At 30.5% G+C, this 8,007-nt stretch overlaps 1 non-coding gene across 1 annotated transcript; it reads left to right on the top strand.

Annotated features, from left to right (window-relative positions):
* The first annotated feature begins 2,171 nt into the window (after positions 1 to 2,171).
* On the top strand, positions 2,172 to 2,278 carry LOC139895385 (small nucleolar RNA R71). Its single transcript, XR_011775839.1, has one exon. It is a non-coding gene; the product is annotated as a small nucleolar RNA R71 (small nucleolar RNA).
* Positions 2,279 to 8,007: the final 5,729 nt, after the last annotated feature.

Below are 8,007 nucleotides of genomic sequence, written 5' to 3'. Positions count from 1 at the left end.
ACATGTGTTAGGTGACTCACATGGGCTTCTAAGAGCTGATCATTGGAGTGTATATACCAATAGTACATACATCTAAAAGCTGTGTATTGTACGAGTACGAATACGGGTGCATACGAGTAGAATTATTGATGAAACTGAACGAGGATGTAATTGTAAGCATTTTTGTTAAGTAGAAGTATTTTGATAAGTGTCTTGAAGTCTTTCAAAAGTGTATGAATACATATTAAAACACTACATGTATATACATTTTAACTGAGTCGTTAAGTCATCGTTAGTCGTTACATGTAAATGTTGTTTTGAAACCTTTAGGTTAACGATCTTGTTGAATGTTGTTAACCCATTGTTTATTATAACAAATGAGATATTAAATTGTTATATTATCATGATATTATGATATATAATATATCTTAGTATGATATATATACAGTTAAATGTCGTTACAACGATAATCGTTACATATATGTCTCGTTTCGAAATCATTAAGTTAGTAGTCTTATTTTTATATATGTATTTCATTGTTAATACACTTAATAATATATTTACTTATAATTTAACATAATTAACCAAGTGTATCAATATCTTAATATGATTCATATGTACCTAGTAAGACGTTGTTATAACGATAATCGTTATATATATCGTTTTCGAGTTTCTTAAATTAATAGTCTCATTTTTATGTATATAACTCATTGTTAAAATACCTAATGAGATACATACTTATAATAAATTCATGTTAACTATATATATAACCATATATATGTCATCGTATAGTTTTTACAAGTTTTAACGTTCGTGAATCACCGGTCAACTTGGGTGGTCAATTGTCTATATGAAACCTATTTCAATTAATCAAGTCTTAACAAGTTTGATTGCTTAACATGTTGGAAACACTTAATCATGTAAATAACAATTTCATTTAATATATATATAAACATGGAAAAGTTCGGGTCACTACATTATTCAACAGCACTGCTGAACAATTAGCATTCATAGTAACAGCCGAGAGTTCTTCCATTTTCTTTCTATTTGAGATTAGATCTTTCAAGAATTTAGCATATCTAGGCATTCCTGAAATTACATCAATGAAAGGAAGATTTACATTTATCTGTTTAAACATATCCAAGAATTTGGATTGCTCGGCTTCAAGTTTCTCTTTTTTCATTTTACTCGGGTAAGGAAGTGGTGGTTGGTATGGTTTAACATAAGGTTTAGCCTTAACTGTGTTATCTTCATTAACCTTTTCAACTATCGGTTCTTTTTCCTTATCTTGTTCAGGTTGTGGTTCTTGTGGAGTAGGAATAGCTTCATCAGAAATTACAGGTATTTCAGGTGGTTTAAGTGTTGTACCACTTCTTGTGGTAATGGCTTTAGCTGTTTCATTTCGGGGGTTAGCATTTGTATCACTAGGTAAACTTCCCTGTTTTCTTTCACCTATTAACCTTGCTAGGTTACTTACTTATTGTTCCAAATTTTGAATAGAAGCTTGTTGATTTCTAAATGCTTGAGCATTTTGTTCATTCGTTTGTTTCTGAGATGTGAAAAACTGCGTTTGAGTTTCAACTAGCTTCGTCATCATATCTTCTAAATTTGGCTTTTTATCATCGGTTTGTGGTGGTTTGTTTTGAAAATTAGGTCTTTGCTGGTTGTAAGTATTATTGGATACTTGCTGATTGCTAGGACCTTGTTGGTTGTTGTATGGAACATTTCGGTTATAATTCTGGTTTTGATTGTAGATTGGTCTTGGCGGTTGATAATTATTCTAATAATTATTTCCAGGCCTTTGGTTTAGATATGAAATATTCTCTCTTTGTTCCATTGTTAGCTCAATACTAAGACAATCTTTTGTCAAATGTGGTCCTCCACACTGCTCACAACTAATTCGTATTGAGTGAATATCCTTAGTCATCTTTTCCATTCGTCTCTCAACAGCATCTATCTTTGCAGAAATGGAATCTAAGTCATGGCTAGAATCGGCTCAAGCTGCTTTAGATGATCTAACGATATCTTTTTCTTGGTGCCACTCATGTGAATGGGAAGCAGTGTTATCAATAATTTTGTAAGCATCAGTTTCCGTTTTCTTCATAATAGAACCACCAGCTGCTATATCTATGTCTTTTCTTGTAGTGATGTCGCATCCTTGGTAGAATATTTGTACTATTTGACAGGTGTCTAAACCATGTTGCGGACATCCTCTCAATAACTTTTCAAATCTGGTCCATGCCTCATATAGAGTTTCATTCGGTTTCTGTGTGAACGTAACAATTTCTCCTTGAAGTCTTACGGCTTTAGATGCCAGAAAGAATTGTTTAAGAAATTTTTCAACTAAAACGTCCCATGTATCAATCGCCCCTTCAGGTAACGATTCCAACCAATCTTTGGCTTCTCCCTTTAAAGTCCAGGGAAATAAAATGAGATATATCTGTTCATCCTCCACTTCTCTTATTTTAAATAGTGTGCAGATCCTATTAAAGGTACGAAGATGTTCATTTGGATCTTCCTTCGGCGCACCACTAAATTGGCATTGATTAGTCACCATGTGTAGAATTTGTCATTTGATTTCATAATCTGGCGCATTTATGTCTGGATGAGTAATTGGGTGACCTTGGCCAGTGCGTTTAGCTCTCATTCGGTCTTCCATACTTAAAGGTTCCAGATTCTCCATGATTGAATTTGTTGAATCTGAATCACTAGAGGATTCTGATTTAATGGTTCGTTCCTCAAAAATCTCTGTTTGAATGATTGGTGGTTCCGGAGGAAAAATTAATGGTTCAGGATCTATGAATCGTCCCTGAATATTCTCCGGATTCTCAATTGTGAGGTTGGGTTCAAAAAATGGATTATCGGAAATTTGAATTGGAGTACTTAGTTGACTGGATGACGATTCTAAAGAAAAATCAACGGCGACAATATTAGCTAGATGTCTTGATCGAGTTACAGGTGGTGAACGTACAAAAGGTGGTGAACGTCTTGCTCGGTGCATTCACTGAATATCCTATTAGTTTTTAAAAGGAAAGAAAAATTATATAAGTTATCCAATTAATAGACTTTTCTGATTTTGCCCACGTTTCGAATAGCCAAAAGATGCAGCAGAGGGGCAGGATTCGTTTGGTCTCAATATAATTGAGTACTGTTTGGCTCCAATAACCCGGTCCACGTACAAATCCAACTATTACTACGAACCAGAAAATTTTGACGTCTATCAATTTAACCACTTAAAATAAATTTTCTTAATTTAAAGAAATTTAGATAAGAAATAGAATAAAAATCTATGTCCTAAAAACTAGAATGGCGAGAAATAAGAAAGAAAAAGAGCGCGTCGAAAAAGGTCGAAAAAGAAAAGGGTTGAAAAATAAAAGGCGTCGAAAAAGAAAAAAAATGACTATAAAACTTTAAAACACTCGACTAACCCAACCTTATTACTATCACTAACTTAAAATTAAAATTTCAAATTGAGATTACTAATTGGAGTGATAATTGATACATAGGTAAAAGGCGTCGAAAAATAAAAATAAGAAAGTAGTGCGTCGAAACTTAAGAAGGAACTAAAAACTAAAAAATTAAAAGTTGCATCTAAAAATATTAAAGCTTAAAAGAAATACTATATTTCAAATGGCAATAACTTAAAAAGGTACTAAAAACTAAAAAAAACGTCACAAAATTCTAAAGCACCTAAATCTTAGTCTAAAGAAAAAGCACTTAAAGGATTTTACGGCAAAGCCTAAAAATCTAGAAATAAAAATAACTATGGTAAAAACTATATCTTAAAAGTAAAAATGAGCGAAAAATACAAAAATTACGCTAAAAACAAATGAAAAGAGACAAAATATAAAAATATACTAAAAGTTGTAAAAAGTACCATTTTTTATAAAAATATTATTTTTATATTATTTATTTTATAAAAGTATTAATTTTTATATATTTATAAAATTAATTAAAACTTAAAAATACAAATTAAATAATTAAAACTAAACTAAATAATTAATAATTAATAACCTAATTAGGTTTAATAGTAATAATTAATAATACTCCGTAATTATTACAATTTGCAGAGTCAAACCCTAGCCTGTCAGTGGACCTTCGCGAGTGCGGTTGGTCCCGGTTCAAAACCTCCGCGAGTCGCGGAGGGTTAAATTTCAGCTGAGAAAGGGGTCGATTTTGCACAGGTTCAGTTTTTATTTTTTTATTTTTTTTATTGTTTTTCTAAAATATAAAATATATATATATAAATAAATATCTCTATAAAACAATAAAATACTTATATTTAAACTCAAAAATAAAAATACTTTTTAAATTTATATGTTTTTTTTAACAAACTCTTTTTGTATTTTTATATTTTTATATTTTTAAAACTTATATTTTTATACGAAGGACTTAATAAAAACTTTTACAAAATTATATTATTATTTTTTATATCATTAGCGTTGCGCTTTCGGCGTTTAAGTTCCCCGGCAGCGGCGCCAAAAATACTTGATATTATGCAAGGTGTATATGAAATAGCTTTTATTTTACTAGGAAAAACTATTAAATACGATACAATTTTACACAAAATATTTATTTATTTATAGAATGGATATACTTAAATCTTGCTACAACACTTATAGGCAGTGTACCTAATCGTACAATAGTGTAGTTTTTAGTAAGTCCAGTTCGTTCCACAGGAAAATCTTTAAACAAAGCTTAACGCTATATTAGTTTTAATTTATAAAAATAAAAATATATAAATAAGTAATATTATTATTATAAAGGGGGGTTTTTACCGTTTAATGACCGGTTTGTCGATTTTTAAAACTTTAGTCGCAGTTAAAACCTAATGTAAAATATTAAAAATAAATACAAGACTTAATTTAAAGCGTAAAGTAAATAACGATAATAAAATTGCGATAAATAAAAGTGCGATAAAATAAAATTGCGATAATTAAAAAGTACGATAATTAAAAGTGCAATTAAATAACAATAAATAAAAGTGCGATAATTAGAAGTGCAATTAAATATAAAATAAAGGAAATTAAATATGAAATAAAAGAATTATGCTTATTTAAACTTCCGTAATCATGATGTTTGACGTGTTGATTTTAGTTTTATGCCCATGGGTTAATTGTCCTTTATCCTGGATTATTTAATATGTCCGTCTGGTTTTTTCCATAACAGTCCATCAGTCATAAATATAAAGTCCGAGTATCCTCTTGAAATTATCCTTATACCCGAAGTTAAATATTCCAACTAATTGGGGACTTAAACTGTAACAAGGTTTTAATACTTTGTTATCAATTGCGCCAAGTGTCCTTGTACATAATTTCACCCCTGTTTTAATAATTCTAGTGACTATTAATCCATTCCCGTGTCCGGTTAAATGAACGATTATTCGTACATATAAATACCCCGCCCATCGTGTCCGATCGAGTGTATATGGTTATTTATAGGGACATCCAATTGTAAATATTTATATTAAAATTAACAAACTATCATTTAGTTAAACAAATATAAAGCCCATTAATAACCCATAGTCTAATTTCCACAAGTGTCGTTCTTTTGTTCAAACCCCAATTATGGTACAAAGCCCAATTACCCAATTTTAATATTTTAAGCCCAACATCATGATTACTTCGTCTTAAATAAGCATAATAATAATTTAGCTACGAGACATTAATGTAAAAAGGTTGAACATAACTTACAATGATTAAAAATAGCGTAGCGTTACACGGACAGAATTTCGACTTACACTCTTACAACATTCGCTAACATAACCTTATTATTATTAATTAAAATTAAAATTAAAATTAAAATTAAAATATAAATTATATATATATATTTACGTATATAGAGAGAGATGATATATGGATATTTAAAACGTTCAGAATGTGAGAGCTTTTATAGGCATTTTTGTCCAGGACAGCTCCGCGAGTTGCGGCATTTTTGCACTACAAACTCCGCGAGTCGCGGATTTTGTTTGGATCCTAGTCTGCCGACGGTTTTAATATATAAATATAATATATATATAATTTATATAATTAATTATATATTATATTATATTTATATACATAGTTAACTTGTAATTTTTAGTCCGTTGCGTCGAGCGTTGAGAGTTGACTCTGGTCCCGGTTCCGGATTTTCGAACGTCCTTGCGTACTATTTTATATCGTGTACTTTGCGTTTTAAATATTGTACTTTTGTAATTTTGAGACGTTTCTCATCAATAATTGGAACCTTTTTGATTGTATCTTGTACTTTTTAGCTTTTTGGACCTTTGCGTCTTCAATTCTTCGAATCTGCCTTTTGTCTTCACCTTTTAATATTTAAACGAATATCACTTGTAAATAGAACAATTGCAACTAAAAGCTTGTCTTTCTTGAGGAATAATGCTATGAAATATATGTTCGTTTTTAGTATTATCATATATACGTCTAGGGGAACCTCCATCTATCACCAATTGGTTATAGAGTACTAAGGAACTCTTAAGCTTATATGCATGACATGTTGGTGGATGATACGCTCGGATTAGTCATGTATTCGCATTCAATATGAAATTTAGAAATAAAAACAAAAATAACGTTATGAATCTAGAGAAATAAAAAAGCGACTAAAAAAACTCGAACAATAAAACAAAGACGTTATAAAAGCAGCAACGTTTTGTAGCTAGTGTTGAGATTGTAGCCCCAACATGAATCTCGATGTACCTTAATATAATATTAAATAAAAACAAGTATCATAGTGGTATTTAAACATGCACAACAATTCGCATGTGAAGGGATTATTTATCCTAAGATCTAAAAGTATAATATTCACATTTAAAAATAGTAAAATATCATTTTCGGCATCTAAACTGCTTCGAACGGGAGAAAGCCTTAAGGAAGTCTTTCACGTAGCGCCGTTTTCTAGTTATCTTGCGAAAATGGGCCTAATCTGCAATTGAAAATTTTTCAGAAAATTCTCCACAATTTAGCCCTATTTTGTGGAGAATGTAGTCACTTCAAATATGTGTTTTGCGGCAACTAATCATCATCAAAACGAAACTACACTCTTATATATTCGCAGATTAGGCCCATTTTCACAGGATTACTAGAAAACGAGTATCATATGGTGAGACAGTAGCCCCAACATGATTCTCGGTGTACCTAAATACAATATTAAATAAAAACAAATATCATAGTGGTATTTAGACAGACACAACAATTCACATGTGAAGATATTACTTATCCTAAGATCTATGTGTAAAATTCACCTTTAAAAATAGTAAAATGTCATTTTCCGTATCTAAACCGCTTCGAACGTTGGAAAGCCTTAAGGAAATTTTGCTCGTAGTGCCGTTTTCTAGTTATCTTCAGAAAATGAGCCTAATCTGCAATTGAAAAATTTTCGGAAAATTCTCCACAAAGATATCGTGGGGAATGTAGTGACATAAAATATGTGTTTTAAGTCCATTATATATCATCAAAACGAATATACACTCTCATATATTCGCATTCAATATTTAATTTAGAAACAAAAACAAAAATAAGGTTATGAATCTAGAGAATAAAAAAGCGGCTAAAAATACTCAATCAATAAAATAAAAATCTTACAAAAGCAGCAACGTTTGTAGCTAGTGGTGAGATAGTGCCCCAACATGATTCTCGATGTACTTAAATACAATATTAAATAAAAACAAGTATCATAGTGGTATTTAAACAGGCACAACAATTCACATGTGAAAGTATTACTTATCCTAAGATCTAAAAGTGCAAAAATTCACTTTTAAAAATAGTAAAATGTCATTTTCGGAATCTAAACTGCTTCCAACGAAGGAAAGCCTTAAGGAAGTTTTGCTCGTAGCGCCGTTTTCAAGTCATCTTGTGAAAATGGGAATAATCTGCAATTGAAAATTTTTCGAAAAATTCTCCACAAATTTTTTTCCGATTTGGTGAGGAATGTAGTGACTTCATATATGTGTTTTGCGGATATTAATTATCATCAAAACGAAATTACAATCTAATATATTCGCATTCAATATGAAATTTAGAAACACAAACA

This window comes from Rutidosis leptorrhynchoides, chromosome 2 (assembly GCF_046630445.1).
Source record: "Rutidosis leptorrhynchoides isolate AG116_Rl617_1_P2 chromosome 2, CSIRO_AGI_Rlap_v1, whole genome shotgun sequence".
NCBI classification, from domain to species: Eukaryota; Viridiplantae; Streptophyta; class Magnoliopsida; order Asterales; family Asteraceae; genus Rutidosis; species Rutidosis leptorrhynchoides.
The sequence above is the reverse complement of the archived record's forward strand: the minus strand, read 5'-3'. Positions and strand labels throughout refer to the sequence as shown.